The sequence below is a fragment of the Pleurodeles waltl genome, chromosome 1_2 (genome assembly GCF_031143425.1).
Source record: "Pleurodeles waltl isolate 20211129_DDA chromosome 1_2, aPleWal1.hap1.20221129, whole genome shotgun sequence".
Classification (NCBI taxonomy): Eukaryota; Metazoa; Chordata; class Amphibia; order Caudata; family Salamandridae; genus Pleurodeles; species Pleurodeles waltl.
Window position 1 is genome coordinate 152,669,900 of NC_090437.1, and position 23,642 is coordinate 152,693,541.

Below are 23,642 nucleotides of genomic sequence, written 5' to 3' on the forward strand. Positions count from 1 at the left end.
TACGGCCGCGCGCGAGCCTAGAAAAAACCCTTAAGAAAACGAAAGTCAAAACCTCAATGTCAAACTCATACAAAACGACGCGCCACCATTAAAATTGAGGAGAAAAGCGAAATAATACTTATCTTGACTGAGGAGCAGCAAGAAAAGAGAGCTGTTTTTAGTCAAGATGGGTATTATTCCGTGGAATCGACGGTGCACTGTTATGGACTACTGTTGTTCTCCCATTGGCTACTTGTGGTTTGCCTTATGGGAGTTGTAGTGAATCTTGACTGGAGCTGCTATTAAAAATAAAGAAAAGACAACTGCATAATAGGAGCCTCCGGTCTTGTCATAAAATTAATGTGTTTTTAATGTTGTTATATTGTGGATCTTGAACATATTGTCCCCTGTCATTAAATACCACAGCCATGCATCCCTTCTGTAATTTTCCTTTGATTTTTAAACGTTCAATCTCACCACCCCCTCCATCCATCAGCCTAAGCGAGGATCCTTTGTTATGACCTTCCTAAATACCAGGTCACTTTACAGGTTGAGAAAGCATCTCAGACTCCAATATCCCTCTTATGGCCAAGACGGCTCTAGTAATACACTTGTTGGTGTTCTGTGGTACCCCCGTGTTAGGTGTATCTCTCAAACCCAGAAAGAAGTTAACAGAAAAGCGAATTGGAAGTGCCAACACTTTAGAATCAAATCATATAATACAGATTAATTAGTAGTGTTCAGAATTATAAGTAACATCAAACATATACACAATAAACAGGGATATGTTTGCCAGTAATTCTGTATTGATCAAAATTACTTCTTTACTTCTTCAGAGTACGCTTACACATAAAAAACAGAAATATAAATAAGCCGCAGATTCACGGAAATTACATACTTTAGAGTTATGCTTGATTATGGTGACTTGAATATCTCGTGTGAAGACACTCAGGGGCTTGCACGGCTGGGACTTTTTTAAGGTTCAAAATATGATGATACTGTGGAGTAAATTGAAGTGCTTGAAAAACTACCGGCTTGGGTTTAAACACGAAGATAGTAACACATTCTTACAATGTTCAGATTGATGCCTAGAAGCTTGCATGAATAAGGAGTCGGAATAATCAGGGTGTTGACTTCACTGCTGTCTGGATGTTGGGTTAGACCATCACTAGTCATTACTGCAAAGGATGTCCTTTGTTCAGTCATTAATATACAGTTTGGCTCTAAAGTATCGGCACTTCCAATTAGTTTTGTTGGTAAATGCCAGGCTAGTCTGCAGGGCTGTATTTCCTTATTCATGACCTTTGATTGGACACTGGCACTTAGATCTTAAACTTGTTTGAACCCTGGCTTGATGATGTAGTCGACCCTTAAAATGACACGTTCTTCCAGGACAAATATAAAATCATTAACCTAATCCACCGCCATAGAATTAAAGCAGAATTAGTCATAAACTACTGTGAAGCAAGTTTCCTCTTTTCTGTTGAAATATCTTAAAGTTATAGTCACACCACCCGTTATCGGGCGCACACCTGGGAACAAATCCCAACTTTTTTGTGACTTTGTTGACTTCATCCTCATATTGATCTACGAAATTAATGCAATTCAATTCCCAAGGGATGTTGATACCTGGGTAAGTTGTCCATCTGTAACCATGGTCTCCTCCTTCTCAAATGACATGTAATTTGTATACTTCTCCCAAAGGGACCATTCTTGTGATTTGTTCCTAGCATCTCAATGTTCTCTTGTTGAACTTTCTCCTGCACCGCTTGGACCTTTACATCTCTCCTACATACTGTCCTGAAAAACATGTTTACAATTTTGGGCTAACACATTACATTTTTCAGGACAATTCAACACCAGCAGTCAATCTGCTGCTTTGTTACTATTCAATAGTTTGAACTACCATCTTACTGCAGTATTTGCACGTTAGGGAAGTAGTTAGCAACAGTTGTTAATATTAACCAATACAATGGAAATGAATTTATGATGCTCATAAAGATAAGGTGGTGTGTCAACTGGTATATGACTTGTTGACCATCTTGTACAGATGACATCAGCATAGCTTTTACTATTGCTGGCTTCAATGAAACATTGAGATGCAAGTCACACCTTCAGGGATGCTGACCATCCTCTCCGTGTCATTGAAACACAGGCACGTGCTCAATTGTAAGGTACAGTTGTGGGGGTTTCAATTTACTTTTACACTAGGTCTTTATACATAGTACGGCAGCATTAAATAAGCTCACTTTACGTCTCACTTATGGCCATACTTTTGAATAGGCACTATGGTTATCTGATATACTACACACACTTCTAGTGCGCACACAGCCTTATTCTTATGGCAGAGTGGCTTCATTTTACATTATTTTTTACCTTTTATGTGGCCAGGCATATGTTTTAATGGGACCCAGAAAGGATGTGGGAAACACTCCAAACAGAGTGACAACAGAAAAGACTTTGATCATCCGAGATGCTTGAAATAGACCTTTAAGTCAGTTTTCTGAAAAGTTATCAGATAGGCTGGCATTAGGACTCTGTCACTGTAATGCCATGTTTACTGGGATTACTTTTACAGACTATTGTGTTGAGGGAACAATAGTCTTAGGTCGCTTCTCTATAGTCAGTTAGACTAACAGATGACAATGATTAATGTTGACAGAATGGCTTAGTGAGCTGAATACTCGCTACCAGTGGCATGCGTTTGAATCCAAGCAAGGTAGACTCAGCCTTCTATCCTTCCTAAGTTTGCAACTCGAGCTCAAAATTGTGCATAATTTGGTCTGTTATTCATAGACCTGGAAACCACAGATGTGGCTATTCGGTGCTGTAGAAGAACAAGTTATTTTGTCCCATTTTTTCTCAGCTGGGCAGTTACTTGGGAATAATTATAGCTACATTATATGCACCTGGAGAGAGTTTAAACAAGTTATTCGCTCGGATGGATGGCAGGTAAAGCGATCCAAGCACTGAACTGATGCGTTTCCAGGCCCAGCCTTCACCAATACCATAATTTGGAACGTCATACTGTTACTTTTAAGGCTCCAACTACAGGATATTTGCTAATTGAAGCTTGTGATTTACTCCCATATTGACTTTCACAGCCAGATTTGAAAAGTTAGCGTTATCTTCAAGTACTCCCAGTGGAAGAATCACGGTTTGTTGACAGATCTAGCCAATAGACATAGAGGACCGGCCCACACTCCTAAGATTCCGGGACTATCACGTGGTCCCAGGAAGCTGTCAAATGCTGTTGTTTCCCAGTAATGCTGTTAACACAGTATTACCTTTAACAGCATTAACACTTCACGTCTGTAAACTGTGGGGTTCGTGACAACAGGCAGTCACTGATGGCTTCTGGTCATGATGATCAATTAATATTTATCCTGGTCTGGAATCTTTTATCGAACAGGGCCCAGAGGTACACGATAAAAAGAACATTTAGGTGCCATCGCTGCGGAAGGTTCTGTGTAATGTTAGAAAAGGGTATATTGAAAAGGGGACCAGACGTCCCGGATTTCCCCGGCAGTCCTGGTTTTGAGAGCTCTGTTCCAGTGTCCAGACACACTTAATTATTTTAAATATATGTCCAGTTTTTTAAGTAAGTTGAGCGAGTATTTCAATTATTGTTCTCCCACTTTCACATGCGCCTCTGCAGTGTGAAATAGCACAAATGAATGTTATGTCAAGACTGGAGGCTCCTATTATGCATTGTTTTCATGCTTTAATAATATAGCAGCAGTCAAGAAACTACACTTCCCAAGAGGCTTAGCAACATGCTAACCAATTGGAAGAAAAACGTATGCACCAGCAGCACCAATAGCACGATCCCAAGGACCATAGAGTACCGTCTTGACTGCAAGTAACCCTCTTTTCTTGCTGCTCAAAGTCAAGATAGTACTCATTTTTCATAGCTCCACACATTTTCTACTGTTTTCTTTGTGTTTTGTTGTTATATTGTTATTGGTTTGCTGAGAGCTCGCTCCGTTTGTGATGCCCTTAGCTTTCTCAAAGTTGCGGCTTGTGACCCGTCTTTCCCTTTCTTCCCCCCGTCGTTCCTCAGTGCACCCTTTCCCTAGCACGAGAGCCGCAACGGTTATTCCAATCGTCGTTGCCGCTCGCGTCCGCTCCTTACTGTAAATGCGGCGCGCGTTTCTTCAATCGTTTTCCTCATCGATTGACCGGCTTCTCTGTGTTCTCTGGAGAACGTTTCCGCTTCGTCTGCTGTGTGGTTCCCAAGGGGCGAGGCTTCCAGTCTCCGTCCCCAGGCTTAGCCTAGGCTCTTCCACATGCCTCAGGAGAGTGTCAATATTTTACTTGCCTCAAAAGTTAACTGTTTCCTTCCTGCTTTCTCCTAAAGCTCTGCTATTACTACTTTTCTATTTTTTTTTACCATGGAATCAGATAGCTCCCTTTTGACGCCTGACATCAATGAGGATGGGGAGTCTTTTAAACAAGGTTTAAATGTTTTCATCCAGTCATCTTTTGAACAAGCCTTACAGGCTTCTATGGCAAACATTTTAAAAAATATTGAAAGTTCAGTGAAAAACAAGATGTCCAATACTTTACTGGCCCATTCTGCGGGGGAAAGCAGAAAAAGAAAATTAACTCCATTAATTATTAAGAAAACTCTTTCTTCGGGCACACAAATGACAAGTGAGGCTTCCTCACACCAGACTGAGGACTTAGTTCCTCCCAGGCCTCCATGTAAGGAGGGGAATTCCTCAAAAAACGTTACTGACTCCTTGCCTTCCAAATGTAAATCGAAAACAAAAAATACAAAGGTTGCGCCAAAACAAATTTTAATATCTAATATATTGGACACCGATAATGATGACGACAATGATGATAACATGGATGACTCTTGTCAGTATGATTTCACTGGTGATAATTTTTCCTCTTTTTCTCCTCCTTCTAAGAAGACCAAACTTTCCTCTTTTGATTCAACCTCCAGCATTGTGGATGCATATGGGGTGCCTATGTTTGACCCTCCTCTCATTCATCACCCAAACTCCACTGAATGGCTTCCTTCCGCTCATGTGGGAGATTATATTTCCTCACTTCTACGGCTTCCGTTAGACAAGCAAGCTCATTCAAAACTCAAGTCTGAATGTCCTAGACCTGCTCTATCATCTAATATCACCATCACTCCTGCCATTGATCAATCACTTATTACCTTTTTTACTAAGATTGGCAAGGACCCCCGTAAAGTGGTTGATAAAGCATGGACAACATGCCAGGACAAACTTCTTGATGTTGTTGGCCCTTTGGCCCGCATTTTTGACTTGACTGAATCGGCCAGACTTGAGGATACTCCTATCGATCCTACAGACCTTTCCCTTTGAATACAGAGAGCCTTTTGTCTCTTGGGAAATGCCAATTTGGCTATCATACATAGCCCAAACTTGCCAATCTAACGACTCTTGATCCCAGCATCCAAGCTGATGGTAAGCTCTTTGGGGATTCCTTTATCAAAGACCTCAGCAGATACGTTACTACGTTCTCTTCAGTCCACAAAGCTCAACAATCTTTAAAAACGGACTTCAGCCAACGTGTTTTTTCATGGGCCGGTAGAGGCAAGAGCCGCTTTACCAGCCGCACCTATCGCAACCAAGGTGCTGAGGCTCCTTCAACAACGACCAAGACTACAAGCCACAGTTTTACCCCCAGAGATCCAGAGGTTTCCGCGGCCGTGGACAAAGATTCACCAGGACAAACAACACTCAAGGTAAGCCAGTCTTCTGGCCTTCCCATAGGAGGTCGGCTTCAATTCTTCCTCCCAAAGTGGTGCTCAATTACATCAGACCTGTGGGTATTAAACACAATTCAGGGTTACCTCATAGAGTTTTATTCTCCTCCTTTTCAAACCATTTTCCCTCCTCCAAAGTTTTCTGCGGAAATGTCCACTCTCATTACAACCGAAGTACAGTTGCTTATTAAGAAAAACGCTATCCAACCTTCTCTTCCTATCCGTCGGGTTTCATAAGTTCCTTATTCCTAGTCCAAAAGAAAAACAAAAAGTTAAGACTGGTGATCAATCTCAAATCTTTCAATCAATTCGTGATTTATTGCCACTTCAAGATGGAAACTATTATCCATCTCAGGGATATTTTACTTCAAAACGATTGGTTAGTAAGGCTAGATCTTCAGGACGCCTACCTTACTATTCCTATTCACCCTTCCCACAGGAAATATTTACAATTTCAATGGCTTTCAAAAACGTATTTCTTTTCTTCTCTTCCTTTCAGGCTTTCTTCAGCACCCTAGTGCTTTACAAAGGTAATGAAACCAATTGTTGCCCATCTCAGATCTCTCGGTATCAGGCTGATAATCTATCTCGACGATATCCTCCTTATGCACCAAAATGTGCAGTCTCTTCATGCCCATCTTCAGTTAACAAGCTCCCTTCTTTTACATCTCGGTTTCATCATAAACCTGGACAAATCAGTGGGGCCCCCCACTCAACAAATAGAATTCTTGGGTTTCCTCATCAACTCTACCACAGCTACTCTCCACCTGCCCCCTTCAAAGGTGGCTTCAATCAAAAGGGAACTCATGCACACTCTTCACAAAGACTGCATTTCTCTCAGATCCCTAGCAAGAGTGGTAGGTCTTCTTTCTTCCTCTATTCAGACAATATTCCCGGGTCCTCTTCATTATCGAGCTCTCCAGCGCTTACAAATTCTTCATCTTCGCAAAGGTCTCGCCTTCGCCGATCTTATTTCTCTAGATTCAGAATCTTGTCTAGAGATTCAATGGTGGGTACACCATTTAGACGCTTGGAACGGCAGGACTATCTTCCCCTCTGCGCCCGATCTTGTATTAGAATCACATGCAAGCCCCACGTGCTGGGGTGCCCGTTGTAGACCAATATCGACTGGCGGTACATGGTCCGTAGAGGAGTCCAAATTGCACATAAACTGTTTGGAGATGCTTGCAGGTTCCTTTGGGATCAAAAATTTCACAAAAGACAGAGTCAAATATTCTGTCCTCCTTCGTATGGACAACGTTTTGGCGGTCCAATACATAAACCATCTTGGGGGAACCAAATCAAAGCCTCTAGCTTTTCTAGCAAAAAGTATTTGGGAATTCTGCCTCCTCCACAAGTTTTCTCTTCTAGCAGAGTATCTCCCAGGATCCCAGAATTCCATTGCAGACTTGCACTCCCGCCATCTCAAAGATTACAGCGATTGGAAACTCCATCCTTCAATATTTCAGAAACTTCTGAACAAATGGGGTCCTTTCCATATCGATCTATTTGCTTCACGTCTCAATTCTCAATTACCCCTCGTTTTCAGCTGGCGCCCAATCCTCTCACTTTGGCAACAGACGCATCTCTACAAGATTGGTCCTTGGCAACCAACTATGCTTTCCCTCCTTTCATTTTAATCAACAGAGTTTTATCTCAAGCCAGACGCCAGAAAGCCTCCTTAGTCATTGTCACCCCCTTCTGGCAATCTCAGGTCTGGTTTTCCCTCCTTCTCTAGTTATCCACGGATTTTCCTCTGCTTCTTCCTTTGTTCCCTTCTCTTCTTCTAGATCCTTTGGGATCTCCTCACAACCTAATTCTCAACAAATCCCTAACTCTTTCAGCTTGGAAGGTCTCGGGCTGTCCCAACAAACCGCTTCTATTTCGACAGAAGCTACAGAATTCATTAACAACGCTAGGGTTCCCGGCACAAGAAAAGCATACAAATCAGCCTGGTCTCTTTAGGAAATCTGGTGTGTGGAAAAACGTATCAATCCCTTTTCAACAGATCTAAATTTTATTATTAATTTTCGGGCAGCTGAAGCCAGTGCGGGGTAGTCCTACAGAACTATAAACCTCTATAGATATCTCTATGCATCACCAATATATCAATGGCAAGCCGGTTGGAGAGCATCCCCTAATCTGCCATCTCCTACAGGGAGTTAAACTTGCCAAACCACCTCCAAATACACTTTCCTATGGGATGTTTCATTAGTTCTAAATTTGTTCCTTTCTTGGCCCGAGAACTCTGACCTATCTTTAAAAATGCTCTCTGCTAAATTGACCATGTTTTGCCTTGTTTCTATCAAAAGTGTCCGGTGTAAAATCATTGGATGTTTCTTTCCAACAATTTATGCCTACAGGTGTTTTATTCCACATTACCAAGCGCACAAAAACCAACTTGCATACTGTATTTTACCCTTTCTTTCCTAACAAACCAAAACTCTGTGTGGGACTTTGTTTAAAGGAATATGAGAAATGTCCTGTTTACCTCAGAATGTCCTCCCTCCCTCAGCTCCTGATTTCGTTCCCTAAACCCCATAAACCAGTTTCTTCAGCTACCTTAGCTCGCTGGGTTAAATGGGTTATGTCCCTTGGGGGTATTGATATTTCCATCTTTGGGGCCCAATCCTCCAGGGGTGCCATGGCTTCCAAAGCCTTTGCTTTGGGTTCCAGACTAGAGGACATTCTGAGGTTGGCCGACTGGTCTAATGATACTGTTTTCAAACGTTCTATTGCAAACCTGTTAGATCCGCTACTTCTCTGGTGGTTGATATGCTTTAAACTAGCATAATAGGAGCCTCCGTCTTGACATAAAATGTAGATTTCCTAGTAATTTATGAAGGAAAGTCTTAATTTTATTAAGGACACGGAGGCGAGTATTATCCCACCGCTCTCTACTAATATGTTTCTTGTTTCCCTCCCAGCCAATCCAGCACTACCTCCTGCCTCTGGATGATGCCAGACTTTCTTCATTTACTTCTCCCTTTTCTGTACCACTGGCCTCTCGGAATTCTTTCCTCCACGACCCTACGATTTCTTCAAGTTATGCCTGGATTGTTTCCTGTTGCCAAGACTTGTTATCTTTTACCCTTGCAATTGCTATCATTGGTTCAATTTTTCCTTTGTTTCATGACTCTATTTGAACTGCTCACTCAAGAAAAGAGGGCAGCTTGCAGTCAAGACAGTACTCTATGGTCCTTGGGATCGTGCTATTGGTGCTGCTGGTGCATACGCTTTTCTTCCTATTGGTTAGCATGTTGCTAAGCATCTTGGGAAGTGTAGTTTCTTGACTGCTGCTATATTATTAAAGCATGAAAAGAATGCATAATACTCGCCTCCGTGTCTTTAATAAAATTAAGACTTTCCTTTATAAATTACTAGAAAATCGACATTATTCAGGAGACTACATCTGCATCAGTCTTACTCAAGCAGCACAGCTGGAACTCAGCTGGACCTTCAGTTCATGGTCACTGCAGAGGGGAGGTGGGTATTCAGGGCAGAGAGGAGGACCTGCCATAGTAAAGTGTTTCAAAATCCGTGGCACACACTGTGCGTGTTTGTGTGTATACACAATATTTCTACAACAGGTACAGAAGTAGGATAAAAAAATAGACAACGATTTTATTCATACACACACACAAGCACGCGAGCGCACACTCACTTTTAGTCCTACAAATATGGTTTGGCTTGTTGACCTGTCCTGATTTTTTGCTTTTCAGCATCTGGTCACCGTAGATCTTGACAGATCTTGCAAAAGCACTCTACTGTGTGTTCCAGCTATAGTTACAGTTTATTGGCCAAAATATTCCACAAAAGGGTTAATCCGTGCAACTCGTCTCATCTGAGATTGCCTGCTTTGTTCTTCTTTCTATAAAGTGTCACTCACAGTGCCGCACATAAGGCATTGAAATGTCACAAATACGTATAATGAAAATGTCACATACTGTATAAGCAAACTGAAAACTTGGCAGTTATGCCCTTGGCTTTATAGTGGACAGGCCTAGGCCTCAGCGCAAGCAACAGATTAGCGTTCTTTTAGCAGCCTCGGGACAGGGCTATGTCTATTTTCCTTCCCAAACGTGTCTATCTGTTTTTTAAACTTGCGAGGCAGATCCACCTAGCATGCTTTAAACTGGCGCCAGCTATTTAATAAGCGAAAACAAGCTTTGATACTGTCCTTATAACATTGAGTGCAGCCGTCAAGCCCTCTTTAGAATGGTCCATCCCGTATTTATTTCTTAACCAATCAAGAAAGTCAGAATTTACTTCAAAATATACGCGTTAGCACTCTCTCGCGTTAACTTGGAGCAGACCTCCGCAACTTTATTTTAGGATTGCCTATGAAGCGCCTATAATGTTGACTACTTTTCTGAAGTCGAACATGCCCATATTTCCGAGGACGTGTTCCATGCAAATGCGTTTTGATATTACACCGTGGCCACAGCAAACGAAGGGCAAAGCACCGGACTGCGTTGACAGGGCTTTTATCTGGACTCCATCTATGTACTCGTTCGTGGCCTGGACAGTGGTACATACAATGCGCCCCTAATGTGAAGCCGTATAAAACATCGATGAGCTAAAATAATAATTTAGGGGTGCGAGAACCATGTATTAAAATAGGAATTTCCTACATGTCCTAAGCCTATTGAAAAACATCTCTTCTAGCGCACCCAAACATTTTAATGAGGCTTCTGCTGCACAGCCATGGCCTGCAAGATGCGTCGGTGGTTCAATTGTGACATCAGCAGTTTACACAGGCAAATCTTGCAAATTTCTTCTAGTGATATTTCTTCAGTTCAAGTGCTTGCTTTTAGCACGTGCTGTAAGCGAGGGGGCAAAGGAATGTGGAGAAAGCAAGAAGACATGTAGCAGTGGCTGCAGACCTGAACACGATGAAGAACGTATGTGCAAGTTTGGCAGGTAGAGAAAAAGCTCAGTGTTAGCACTGCTGGTCAGTGGTGTAACGCCAGTATCTCGCAAAGTTTCATAGGCTTTGGGCTGAATGAGGGCCCGCGGAAGCGCTGGGGCCTCCTGAAGGACTTTGGCCCCTCTGGCTGCAGGGGCTGCAAGGGCCTCTGTTACGCCCCTACTTCTCGGGAAAACAACAGTCACTGCTGGTAAATCCTCACTACAAACAAATCTCAGAACAACTTGCACAATCTAAGCTTTCTGCTGCCCAACCAATGGTCCAAAACACAACCTCTAGGTGAACCCTGTGTACCCACGTGTGCAATCAGGCTAACCTGCTAAGGGCGTACAGTCCGCGCAATATTCCAGTCAGCACACATGCCTCCTGTCCAGACTTCTGATTAGAAGGGACACCTGTACGAGATATACGTTGACTCACTACCTACTTCCAAATCCACCTGTGCACAATTTGTGCAGAGCAGTCGCTTTGATAGTTATTCACACCCCCACGTATTTTATGCTAACTGGCACCTGTAAACAGGGCACAAAAGAAGTGTGGGGGGGGGGGGGGACTAACCAAGTTACGCAGTGTGCAATTGACATCACAGCACATGACATCGCACGTGGCATTACAGGAAGTGACATTTCAGGAATTGGCATCACAACCCATGACTTTACAAGCCTTGACATCATAAGAAGTATCCTCAGATCTTAAGATCTCACACATACGTTTCGCAGGTTTTTATGATAAGTACATTTGAGCACATTATGACTATTCATGCAAACACTCCTGATTTAGACAGAAGACTCACTTTTATGTAAGCTATACATAAAACAATGTTGACTTTTGTCAGAGTATAGCTTCCTTTACCTAAGTGCTGAACTAACTATCTCTGCTAGACATAATAGTCAATAAGCAGCACATTTCCGTGTAGATGAAATTGCTTTAGCTGCCTGCTCATGAGGCACCTACCTGACTCAAGGTGGTCTGCCTTGCGTTCATTTTTTTAACAAATCAACACAGCTAGGATTAGTGTGGTACTGTAAATCCCAAAATAGAATTTGCATCAGGGTTGTGCCATGAAAGTGACGCAACTTTGATGCAAAATCTGCGCCTCAACTTATGCATTTGTGTAGGAAGCTGGCCTGGTATGTGGTGAGTGCCTTTGGTATTATCACCTTATAGCAGGTATCTCATATTAGTGAGGTGTAGTCAGTGTCTAGGAAGCCAGGCTCTCTAGAGGCAGCTGTGGATGAGCAGCCAAGACATATCTAGGAGACATACAAAGCTCATGCAATACCACTGTAGTTTCACAGCACTTACACACATGAAAGAACCATAGTGTTACAAAAATAAACGTAGGTACTTTAGTTTAGCGACACAAATACTAAAAAACTACATAGGCAATACCCCAACTGGAGGTAAGTAAAACACACTAATATATGTACAGTAGCAGTCAAGCAGTCAGGAATTAGCATAGAATGAAATATAAAACAGTGAAAGCAACAGAGAATACTGAAGGTCTAGGTGGGACCAAACCATATACTAAGAAAGTGGAATGTGAAAGTCGGAACCCCACCCAAGAAAGTGGAATCAGTAGAGGGGAGCTGGGGGAACTAGGAAACCCACAAGGTAAGTACCAGAGTGGCCCCAGCGACCAGGAAAAAGAGGAAAGTAACTGGTTCTCCCCAAACCCACCAAAAGAACTTCAGAAAAGAATATTGAAAGACCCGGACAAGACTGCAAGAAACCAAAGGAGGATCCTGGATGAGGAAGACCTGGAAAAAAAGGAGACCAAGTCCAGTTCACGTTGGAGTGTCCGGTGGTGGCAGGAGCCACTACCCACCCGTCTGTGGATGCAGGATCTGGTCGACGGTGAGACGAAGACGGTCAGCAATGCAGCCCTGGAGCAGCTGAAGAGTTCCTGAGTGATGCAAGGTGAAGAATTGCAGTTGGTCTGTGGTGTGAGAAAACTACCAACAAGCCTTGGCAAAGGCAAATGTCACTAATGAAGAAAAGTGGAGTCCCCCGGCTTGTCCGGGGGACTCAAGCCATACAAGGGAGACCCAGGTGACCCTCATTGACCAGGAGAGTCAGAAGAAGAGGAGTCAGCCCCCACAGATGACCCACAGGCAGCAAGTACCGGAGTCGCTGTGAGGCCCATGCAGCACACTTGGAAAGAAGTCCCACGTCGCTGGAGAAGCATGCAGAGGGCTGTGCATCACAGGGAAGAGTGTTGGGGGCTAGAGCTACATGGAACCTGGAAGAGACACAGTGCATGGGGCTAATGCTCTGCGCGGACAGGCAAGGACTTATAGTCTCCTAAGTTGGATAGCTGGCAGAGAGGACTAAGGGGACCACTCCAGATCACCACCTGTGAGGCAGGATCCACACAACTCAGGATGAGAAGAGATCGACACAGCCGGTCGTCGTTGCAGTTAGTGCCTGCAGATGCAGGGGAGTGACTCCTTCACTCCAAGGGAGATTCCATCTTGCTTCTTGGGACAGACTGAAGACTTGTCACCCTCAGAGGATGCACAGGTGGGGAAATGTTGCAGTTGCTGGAAGGAGCCAGAGAAGCAATGTTGCAGAGCAGAGGCATTGCTGTAGCTGCAGATTGTTGTGTCCACTTGTGGTTTCAGTGGCCAGTAGTCAAAGTAAACATTGCAGAGGAGTCATGATGGAGTCTTGCACATCAAATCTGAGGATCCACCCAAGAGGAAGACCCTAAATAGCCCAGGAAGAGGGACTGGTCACCTAGCAAGGTGACCACCTATCAGGAGGGGGCTGTGATGTCACCTGCCTGACCTGGACACTCAGATGCCCAGATGCCTCTGCCTACCTTGGATTGAAGATGCCAGAATCAAGTGGCCACCTGGAGGAGCTCTGGGCACCACCCATGGGGTGGTGATGGACAGGGGAGTGGTTACTCCCCCTTCCATCGTCCAGTTCCACACCAGAGCAGGGACTGGATGTCCTTGAACCAGTGCAGACTGGTTTATGCAAGGAGGCAACCAAATGTGCCCTTCAAAGCATACCAGTAGCTTGGGGAGGCTACCCCCATAAGCCATGCAACACCTATTTCCAAAGTGTGTTACCCACCTCTCCCAAAGGAAATCCTTTGTTCTGCCTTCCTGGGCTTGAGCTGGTCAATCAGCAGGAGGGCAGAAACCTGTCTGTGGGGCTGCCGAAAACCCCCAGAAAGTCTGGTAGGAGCAATGCTGTGGGTCTTCTAAGGAGCATCCAGAGTGCATGGAATCATTTAACCAATACTGGCAACAGTATTGGGGTATGATTCCGACATGTTTGATACCAAATATGCCCAGGTTCGGAGTTAACATTATGTAGCTGGACATAGGTAGTGACCTATGTCAAGTACATACATAAAATGGCGTCCCTGCACTCATGAAATCCATGAAAATGGAGCTGGAGTTTGTGGGGGCACCTCTGCGCATTCAGGCGTGCCCTCATGCACAGGTACCTGCACCCTGCCCTCTGCAATGGCAGGCCTGCAAACACATTTTACATGGGCTACCATGGGTGGCATAATACATGCTGCAGCCCATGGGGAACCCCTGGTGCCCCAAAGCCCTGGGTACCTGGCTACCATATACTAGGGACTTATATGGGGGCACCAGTAAGCCAGATGTGGGGTGGGTGAAGTCTCAGCAACCACACTTAGATGGAGAGAGCACAGTCACTGAGGTCCTGGTTAGCACGATCCCAGTAAACACAGTCAAAGCATACTGACATCAGGCAAAATGTGAGGGGAACCATGCTAAAAAGAGAGTACTTTCCTAAAAATTGTTTTGTAAAATCTGTTCTGTTTCATTGGTTGCAAAGTGTGAGTTTTAAAATATCTCATAGGTTTCTGCTGCAGAGATCTTTAGGTTCTCAGTAAATATGAGGGAATAGTAACACTGATAAGATGACTTTGGTGGTTAACACATTTGCTGGAAAGATCTGTGTTTTGTCTAGTACCCGTTTTGGCTCAAAGTGGCATAGAGGGTTAAGGTGTCTCCTTCAAAGCACATCATGTAAAATGTAGATGAAAGATTTTTATTTTATGTAGATAGGTAAGTGAGTTATTGCTTTTAAAACAGAGATACTTTCCTTACTTGCAATTAATAAATTGTAATCCTTTTACTATAATGTAGGGACATATCCTGAACATTGATGTACACACTTGTATGATTTATTGTCAATATAATGAGTATGTGTGATGTAGAGTGCTCTGGCACCTTGCATTTTGATGAACAGTGTTACAACATAAATAAAACATAGCAGAATTTAAATTGTTATTTTGTGGAAATAGTTGAACATACCTACACATCTGACATTCTTACAGTACACGCAAATCTCTCATGTACAGGGACTGAACAAAGCCATGAGCATGCCTCTCTTAAGCAGGTGTAAAGGGCTGACAAGCTGTGTTCCTTTGTTTCCCCTCCACTGCATTTGCAGCTAGGTGTGAGATTCCGGAGAGCTTCCAGCTAGGATACTCCAACAAAAGGTGGCCTGATGCCCCTTAAATTCAGCCTTTGTTATAGGCCAAGCTGGAGTCTTGAACTAGAAAGACCCCCTCACCGCCTGCACGTTGTTGGTCTGATCTAAAGCAGACAACATTCAGGTGCTAGTGAATGTGCCGGGTGTCTGAAAATTGCACCAGGACAAGTTCATTTTACAGTGGGGCCAAACTTCTTGGCAGGGTGGTCGACATCCATGCTGTGGAAATAGTGGGTGGACACCGTCCGCCCACGTGAAACCCTGACTGCAAAGCATGCACCAGCCACTTAAAATGGAAGCTTACTATACATCTGTTTGTTGAGTGCGTTTTTATGTCTCATGGAGGAAGCTTGTGTTTGATGTGTGAGGTTCTGACATGAAGCGCAGTGGCAGTACAGGAGCAGGGGCAGCATGATGAACCGAGGAGGAAGGGGGCATGGCCATGTGCACGGAGAATAGGAGAAGGAGAAGAGGGGATGGCTAGGGGCAGTAATAGAGGGCAGTAGCTGCACAGGGGCAGTAAAATGGAGCAGGGAGGAGGGAGCAGGAGCATACACACAGAGAATGAGGGCCAGTGAGGAAGGGGGAGGGGCATTGGCAAAGGCAGCAACAGAGGCAATAGTAGCACAGGGGTAGTGGCAGTACAAGGGGCCAGGAAGGGAATGCATGCACACATAGAAGGAGGTCTCAAGGGCAAGTGTGTATGGCAGCAATGGAGAGGAGTGGCAGCACAGGGGCAGTAGCAGGGAAACCAACCAGGGAAGGAGGGGACAGGGGATGCACACAGAGAATGGAGTCAAAGAGAAGAGGAAGGACAGCAACAGCACAGGGGCAGTGACAACACAACAGACCAGGGATGGAGAGAGTAGGGAGTGGAAACACAGACACAGAGAAGGGAGCAGGCTGAGGTAAGGGGCAGGGGCAGCAATGGAGGACAGTCGTGGCACAGTAGCAGTGACAGTGCAAGAGACCAGTGTGGGAGGGGCAGGGGGCACATATATGGGCAATGAGTGGGGAGAGGGTGGAGCAGCAACAGAGGGCAATAGTAGCACAAGGGCAGTAGAAGCACAATGGACCAGGGAGGGAAGGGGCAGTGTCATGAACGTGGAGAACATGGGGACAAAGGGGAAGTGGCAGATACTGAGGGCAGTGGCAGCACTGGGAAAGTGGCACCACAATATACCATGGAGATAAAAGCAAGGTGATCAACAGAGGACAGTGACAGGCAGTTGGGTCAGTAGCAGCCCAACAGTCAAGGGAGGGAAGGCAGAAGCACACAAATGGAAAATATGGGGGGAGAGGGGTAAGGGCAGCAATGGAGGGCAGCTGAGGGGCAGTGGCAGCAAACCAGACCATGAAGGGAGGAGCAGGCACACACACATGGAGTATAGAGGAAGGAGGAGAAGTGCAGAAACAGAGGACTGCAGCAGAACAGGGGCTTTGGCAGCATAATAGACCGGGGGGGAGGAAGGGCGATGCACATGTAAAAAACAAAAGGGTGAGGGGGCAGGGAGGGGCAGGCAAGCAGTGGGGGCAGCACAGTGGCAGAATAACAGACCAAAGAGGGAGGGGGCAAGGGCACACACACAGAGAAGGGTGGGCAGGGTGACAGGGGCTGAGGCAGAAAGAAAACATGGAGGGCAGGCTGCAGTGGGTTACACACCTGCAGGCTTTGGGCTGGGCCAGTCCCCCACTGCGTATGGCTGAAGGCCATGGGAAGTGGGGGCATTGGCTAAATATGATTTTTTTAAAACAGAAATTCACTGAAAAAAACAAAGGTTAAAGAAATGTCATAATTAAGTATGGAAATATAAATTTCTCCTACATTACACCCTTCCTCAGCCCCTTGATATTTGCTGAAAACGGTGAAAGTGACATTATAGTTAAGTGTTAAAATGAGTTGAAAAACAAAAAAAACTGAAATTTGTCAGTTTCAGCACAGTGAGCTAACTACAAAATGTGCCACTGCCCCATGCACTGCCTATGAACACACATATTACGTCAACTCATGACATGTTAACTTCTTGGGTGCCCCGGGCAAGCTGGTCTCATCCAGGCACACGGTTGCTGTGTGCCTGGGACGAGACCAGCTTAACCTGCACCCGGCCCATGGGGGGAGCGCTAGCGCCCCTCCTGTGGGCCTCCTTCCCACAGCCTCCAGTCCGGGATGGAAAGGGAATTGCTTCCCCTTCCACCCCTGACTTCTCCCCCCCCACCCCTCCCCAGTGACGTCTGATGACATCAGTGTGCAAATGGCACGCTGACCTCATCAGAGGTCACCTCGGATCGATCCTAGAAGAGAAATGCTTTTGCGTTTGTCTTCTGACCGGGATGTAGGGCGGGAGAGACATGAAAGGAAAGGAAAAACCTTTCCTTTCATGTCTCTCACAGCACCAGGGATTTTTTTTTTGTCATACTTGTGCATAATGGGAGTGGCCCCTTGGGCAAGGGCCGCTCACCAGGGGGCCAAACATAATTAAGCTGATCTGCCCCCGGGGAGCGGCTCTTGCCCAGGGAGCGACCCCTTAGGCAAGGGTCGCTCCCCGGGGGGCCAAATTATTTTTAAGGCCATTTCTGCCCCCCTGGGGGCAGAAACCACTAGACACCAGGGAATTTGTATTTCTTTTTATACTTATGCATATACATACTGTAGTGTGCAGATTGGGCAATTAACCCTGATCCACACCCCGGGGGACAGAAAGTCTATTAGATGCCAGGGAATAAAAATTAAAAAAATAGTGGGGTGGTGGCTACCAATCAGTATGGGCCTGGTTATGCCCTCACCCCAACTGAAGGGGGTAACAGTCTTTCAGCTCTCCCCGCACACTAAAACATCTTACCCCACGGCAAGCAAGAGGACATTTGATTATTTTGGGTTTTGGTTTTACATGTGGGCCATGAGAGCCTAGTAACTCTCAAAAACGTCCCACTTGGAATGGTGAGGGCTGCACTTTTTTGTCTTTGGGACACTGCCATGTAGAAAAATCTACAAGACCTAGACACATCTGAAAACTAAACATCTGGTTGATTCCAGGGTGGTGTGCTTCACATTACCCACAATGCCCTGCAAACCTCCAACTTTGCTGGAAATCACAAATTTTTCTACATTTTTCCCACATTTTTTGTTATGGAACCTTCCGCAATCTGCAGGAATACACAAAGTTCGTACCACCCAACATTGTCTCATCTATTCCGATAAAAATTCTGCTGCACTTGTCAGCCTAAACATTTTTTTTTTCAAACTGCCCTTTTAGACCTGCTTTGTTTCCCTCTCAATTTCGACATGTTTTTGGCTCTTCCCTGTCACAGGCACTTGGCTCACCTACACAAGTGAGGTATCATTTTTACTGGCAGACTGAGGGGAACGTTGGGTAGTAGGAAATTTGTCCCGGTGTGGTGATCCCACACAGAAATGTGGGAAAAATTTGATATTTTAGCTGAGGTTTGCTGAGGATTGTGCATAAGAAAACATTGGGGGATCCACGCAAGTCACACCTCCCTGGACTCCCTCGGGTGTCTAGTTTTCAGAAATGTCTGGGTTTGGTAGGTTTCCCTAAATGGCTGCTGAGCCCAGGACCAAAAACGCAGGTGTTCCCCCCCACAAAAACAGATAGTTTTGTATTTAATAATTTTCATGTGTCCAGATAGAGTTTTAGGGCATTTCCTGTTGAAAGCACTAGGCCTACCTACACAAGTGAGGTACCATTTTTATCGGGAGACTTGGGGGAATGCTGGGTGAAAGGAAATTTGTGGCTTCTTTCAGATTCCAGAACTTTCTGTCACCGAAATTTGAGGAAGTGTTTATTTATTTTTTTACAAATTTTGAGGTTTGCAATGGATTCTGGGTAACAGAACCTGGTGAGAGCCCCACGAGTCACCCCATATTGGATTCCCCCAGGTGTCTTGTTTCCAAAAATGCACAGGTTTGGTAGGTTTCCCTAGGTGCCGGCTGAGCTAGAAGCCAAAATAAACAACTAGGCACTTTGCAAACAACAGCTCTGTTTTCTTTAGGAAAATGTGATGTGTCCACGTTGTGTTTTGGAGCATTTCCTGTCACGGGTGCTAGACCTACCCACACAAAAGAGGTACCATTTTTATCTGGAGACTTGGGGGAACGCTGTGTGGAAGGAAATTTGTGGCTCCTCTCAGATTCCAGAACTTTCTGTCACCGAAATGAGAGGAAAAAGTTTTTTTTTTGCCAAATTGTGAGGTTTGAATTGGTTTAACTTCCCTTTTCACTATACGCATACTTTTGCTTATTCAGCATTCTAAAGAGACATACATTTGCAGTGCAGTTCTTAACAGAACCATCTCACTTCACACCACCAGCTGTGCTCCGAGACAGGCTTCACAATGCTCCAGTGTCACATGCTCCAACATAAGGTAAGTTTACAGATCTTCTTTCAGTCCACAGGATGTTAGGTTATCAGCTGACTGCTTACAAAAGAAAGGATTATTGGGGATGCACACCAGATTCGAGGGGGAGGCCTTGAACTCTGCCCTCTCTCCCAGCAGCAATCACAGCAGGGGATACGCCTCCTTCCACTTGGAATGCACAAGGAGGCACTTATAACCAGCGCACTTTGTCCATGGCATGGGATGCGCACCAGACATGCAGGAGGCTTTGAACCCCGCCCTCCCTACCTGCAGAAATTGCGGCAGGGGATATGCCGCCTTCCACTTGGAAAGCACCAGAAGGCACTTATAACCAGCGTACATTGAGTGCGGCGAGTGTCGCACACCAGACTCGTGAGGGAGGCCTTGAACCCCCCATCCCTCCCAGCAGCAATTGTAGCAGGGGAAACCCTACCTTCCACTTGGAAAGCGCCAGGAGGGGCTTATACCCAGAGCACTTTGTCCACGGTGCCGGATGCGCGCGTGCGTGTGCCCGAGCGAAGACCAGGCCAAGAGAAGGCCCGTCCGCGGCCATGCAAGGCTGGGCTGGGACATTCCCCTTTTAGTGATTGTTTGGAGTCTAATTGACTGTGGGGTCTCCTTTCATATGACACTAATAAACATGGGTAGGTGTAATACATCATAAGTTCCATCAACTTCCAACTCTACACTGGATGGCTACCTGCAAAGAGCGGTGGGTGTTCTTAGCAAGGAGATCGAATTGGCTGAGAGAAGACTATCATTGTCCTCAACTTTATAGTTCGAACTTAGCTCAGGTTCCTGTCCTAGCCCCTAGTTCATTGTAGGAGCTGGGTGACCAGGAGGGAGGTGCGCAGCAACAAATGCAGGCAGCATCCCTATCTGCCCCACCCGCCCCAGATGTTAAATCTGGATTTCCACTGAAGGACTGAGGGTTTGTTAGCCTGCCAATGTGGCCACTTAGGGTTCATTGTCTGCTCAGGAGGCCCTTCTTTCAAACTTTAGGAAGTTGATTTCAATGCTTTGCATCCAGTATTGGTGTGCATAGAACAGATCAAGAGCCAAATGGACCGATTGACGTCTGTGTTAAAAAGTGGTTCTCAGACGGATCTGCCTGTGTTAGTGGGTCAGATCCTCACAAGTACTATTGTTGGTAACCAGGGGGTTCAGGTTAATGCAGGCCCTTTGCTATCTGTTGATTCCACTGCTATTCCTGCTCCTGTTAGCACTATATTTTCCACTAATAATCCTGGCAAGTGGGTTGGGACTTGCTTTATTACACAGCAAGAACAACAAAACTAACTATTTAAGCCAAATTCTTCACAGCATAACCCACAGTGTGCCCCCCAGGTCAAGGGGACTTCTGTTTGTCTGCATTTACTTCCTGAGTGTACTCCATATACAGTGGTGTTAGCCGGGGTTCCGCTTCTGGCTGCTGATCTACCCGAGGATACTCAAAGCCTGATGAATAAAGCAGCAGACTGGTGTAAGAACAACGCTAAATGTCACCATACAATAAGCAACAATATTATCATGGCTCGCAGAGTAAGCTGGGTGGACCCTACACTAAAGTCTATTGAAGGGGATTGTACTGCGCTAAATTTTAAGAACACCAAATAGGTTAACTTCCTGTTATCTCGGCTGAGCTATATAGACAGAACACAAAGGGGGATAATGGCCTGACCACTGGGTTTCTTTTACCCACCCCCACCAGATCTATCCTGGAAGGTTGAGTATAATGGGCCACGCAAATATAACAGGCTACCTAGCCGGTGAGATCCTGTAGATCCATGTGTTCACTCCAACCGTTCCTATCAAACCTGTTGGATATCGATTTGCACTTGATTTCATCAGTGTCGAGAACCCAGGGTTGTGACTAAACCATTAGAGACTGCCTCCAAAGTTAGCGACCCCCACCCTGGCCCTGGCAAGTCACTTTCAGCGACTCACTTTGACAGGAATAGTTTAGGAAACATGCAGGGTTTGCAGCTTTTATCCTGGAATATGGCTTGGGTAAAACATAAACTTGTTAATGAGGATTGGCTGAAATATGTTGCTAACTACAATGTTATATGCTGTCAAGAAACATGGGCTTTTAACCCTGTTTCAGTGAATGGATATATGTTTTATTGCTCACCTGCCACTCCTTCGTTGGCTGGAAGCGGATAAGGGGGTTTAGCAATTTTTCTTTCTTGTGCCTTAGATAATCTTAAAGTTACTGTGGTGGCGTCCACTCAATATTCAAATCGTTTATTTGCTAGAACATTAATTCTGATTCTAATTAATTATTATTATAACCAATTTTCATCCTAAAGTGCAGAGCTTATAGAGGATTTAGAGAAGAAGCTTGCATCCTTCTACGGCACGTAAATTATGTGACCTTTTCGATAATTTGGGCAGACGATTTTAATACTGTGAAATGCCAATTCAGTGGGGACCGTATTTGTGGGTTTTCTAATCTACATGAGAATTTTATTGGTCACTCTCTACATTCTGTATATGGTGAAGCTATAGATTATTTTTGTCGTATAGCATGGTTGACACAACAGATGTGTTGGATAAAGATGATAATAGACCCCTACATTTACAGGGGGGTGCAGAGGCAGTGCGATCAACTTTGTCCTGATATTCTCTAATTTGGCGTACAACCTGAGTTACTTCAATGTTCATCAGCTGCCGTTTAGCAATCACAACCCTAGCTAAATTGCTTTGACTGGTAATTATTCTGTAACACCAGCCAGGTCTATTTGTCCCCCTACTACTCACACAAAAAATAAAGGGACCTGTTTAAAGTGGAACAACTTTAACCAGGATAACTTTATACTTTAATTATAAATGTGGAGTCTGACCTTCTCTGGTGTTTGTCACCTGATAGACCCTCAGAAGACATCCTTAGGAGTTTTTGTAACATCAGCAGTGAGGTAGCAAGCCAATTAACCTCTAAAAAAACCAATGAAATCTTAGTTCAATAATGAGGGAAATATGGCGCTCAAAGCGCTAAAAATGGCTACTGGGCATACACCACGTAATCATGAGGTTATAACCAGCTCCAGAAGGGCCTACAAACAGACCCTATTAAAAAGGAAGTGTGATTTGAGGATTAAGGCTTGGGAGGATCTAGACAAAGCGGCCAATCTGAAAGATGGTAAACTCTTTTGGGAGATTGCTAATTGCCCATTTTTCACTAATGATTTTTCCTCTGGAATCGAGTGTCACTTTAGTAATCAGGACTTTACTGATCACTTCTCTGGTATTTTTAAATCCTGGGAGGCTTTTTCTACTCAAAGGGAAGTCCTAGTCTTTTCGTCTACTCCAGCTGGGGAGTAATGGTTAGCTGATCTAATTAATCTAGCCTCTGTAATCAATGCAATCCAGAGTGCAGCCAGTGGTAAGGCCCCAGGCCCCGATGGGATCCCAATTGATTTCTACAAACATAATATTGACTTTTGGACCCCTATTTCGACTAATGTCCTAAGAGCAGCTGTTAAAGGCAATCAGAGGGGCTCATGGAAAGAAGTCATTCATTATTGTCCCAATGTTTGAAAAAGGAGATCGGAGCTTGCCTACGGGTTATTGTCCGATCTCCCCATTAGATTCCACAGTAAAAATTATTGGTCGGGTAATTCTCGATGAACTTGAAACCGGCTTCAGACCTAGTCCAGGGACAGTAGAGCAGGCTTTAAATCTAAACCTCATTTGGGGTAAGTATGTCATAGCCAGGAGAGGTGCCCTTCTTTTGGCAATTATGGACCTCTCCTGTGCTTTTGACTTAGTGGACCGTGCTTCTTATGGGATCTAATGGATCAAGCTGGTATCGACCACTCATTGGTGGATTTGGTGCAAAGACTATGTACAGATACAACTACAAAGGTGCGTTATACGCATTCTGGGAAATGCACAAGCCCAATTAGGGTGTGCAGAGGTGTAAGACTAGGTTGTATCCTTGCCACATTTTTTTTTAAATTGTATATAAGTTCTCTAGGTGCGTCTTTAGAATCATACAATTTGGACATCCCACGCCTTGGCCCACAAGCAGTTCCAGTCCTCCTTTATGCAGGTGATGCCGTTCTCTTGGCACTAACTGCTAATGACCTACAAAACTTGAACGGATTTTACGATTTA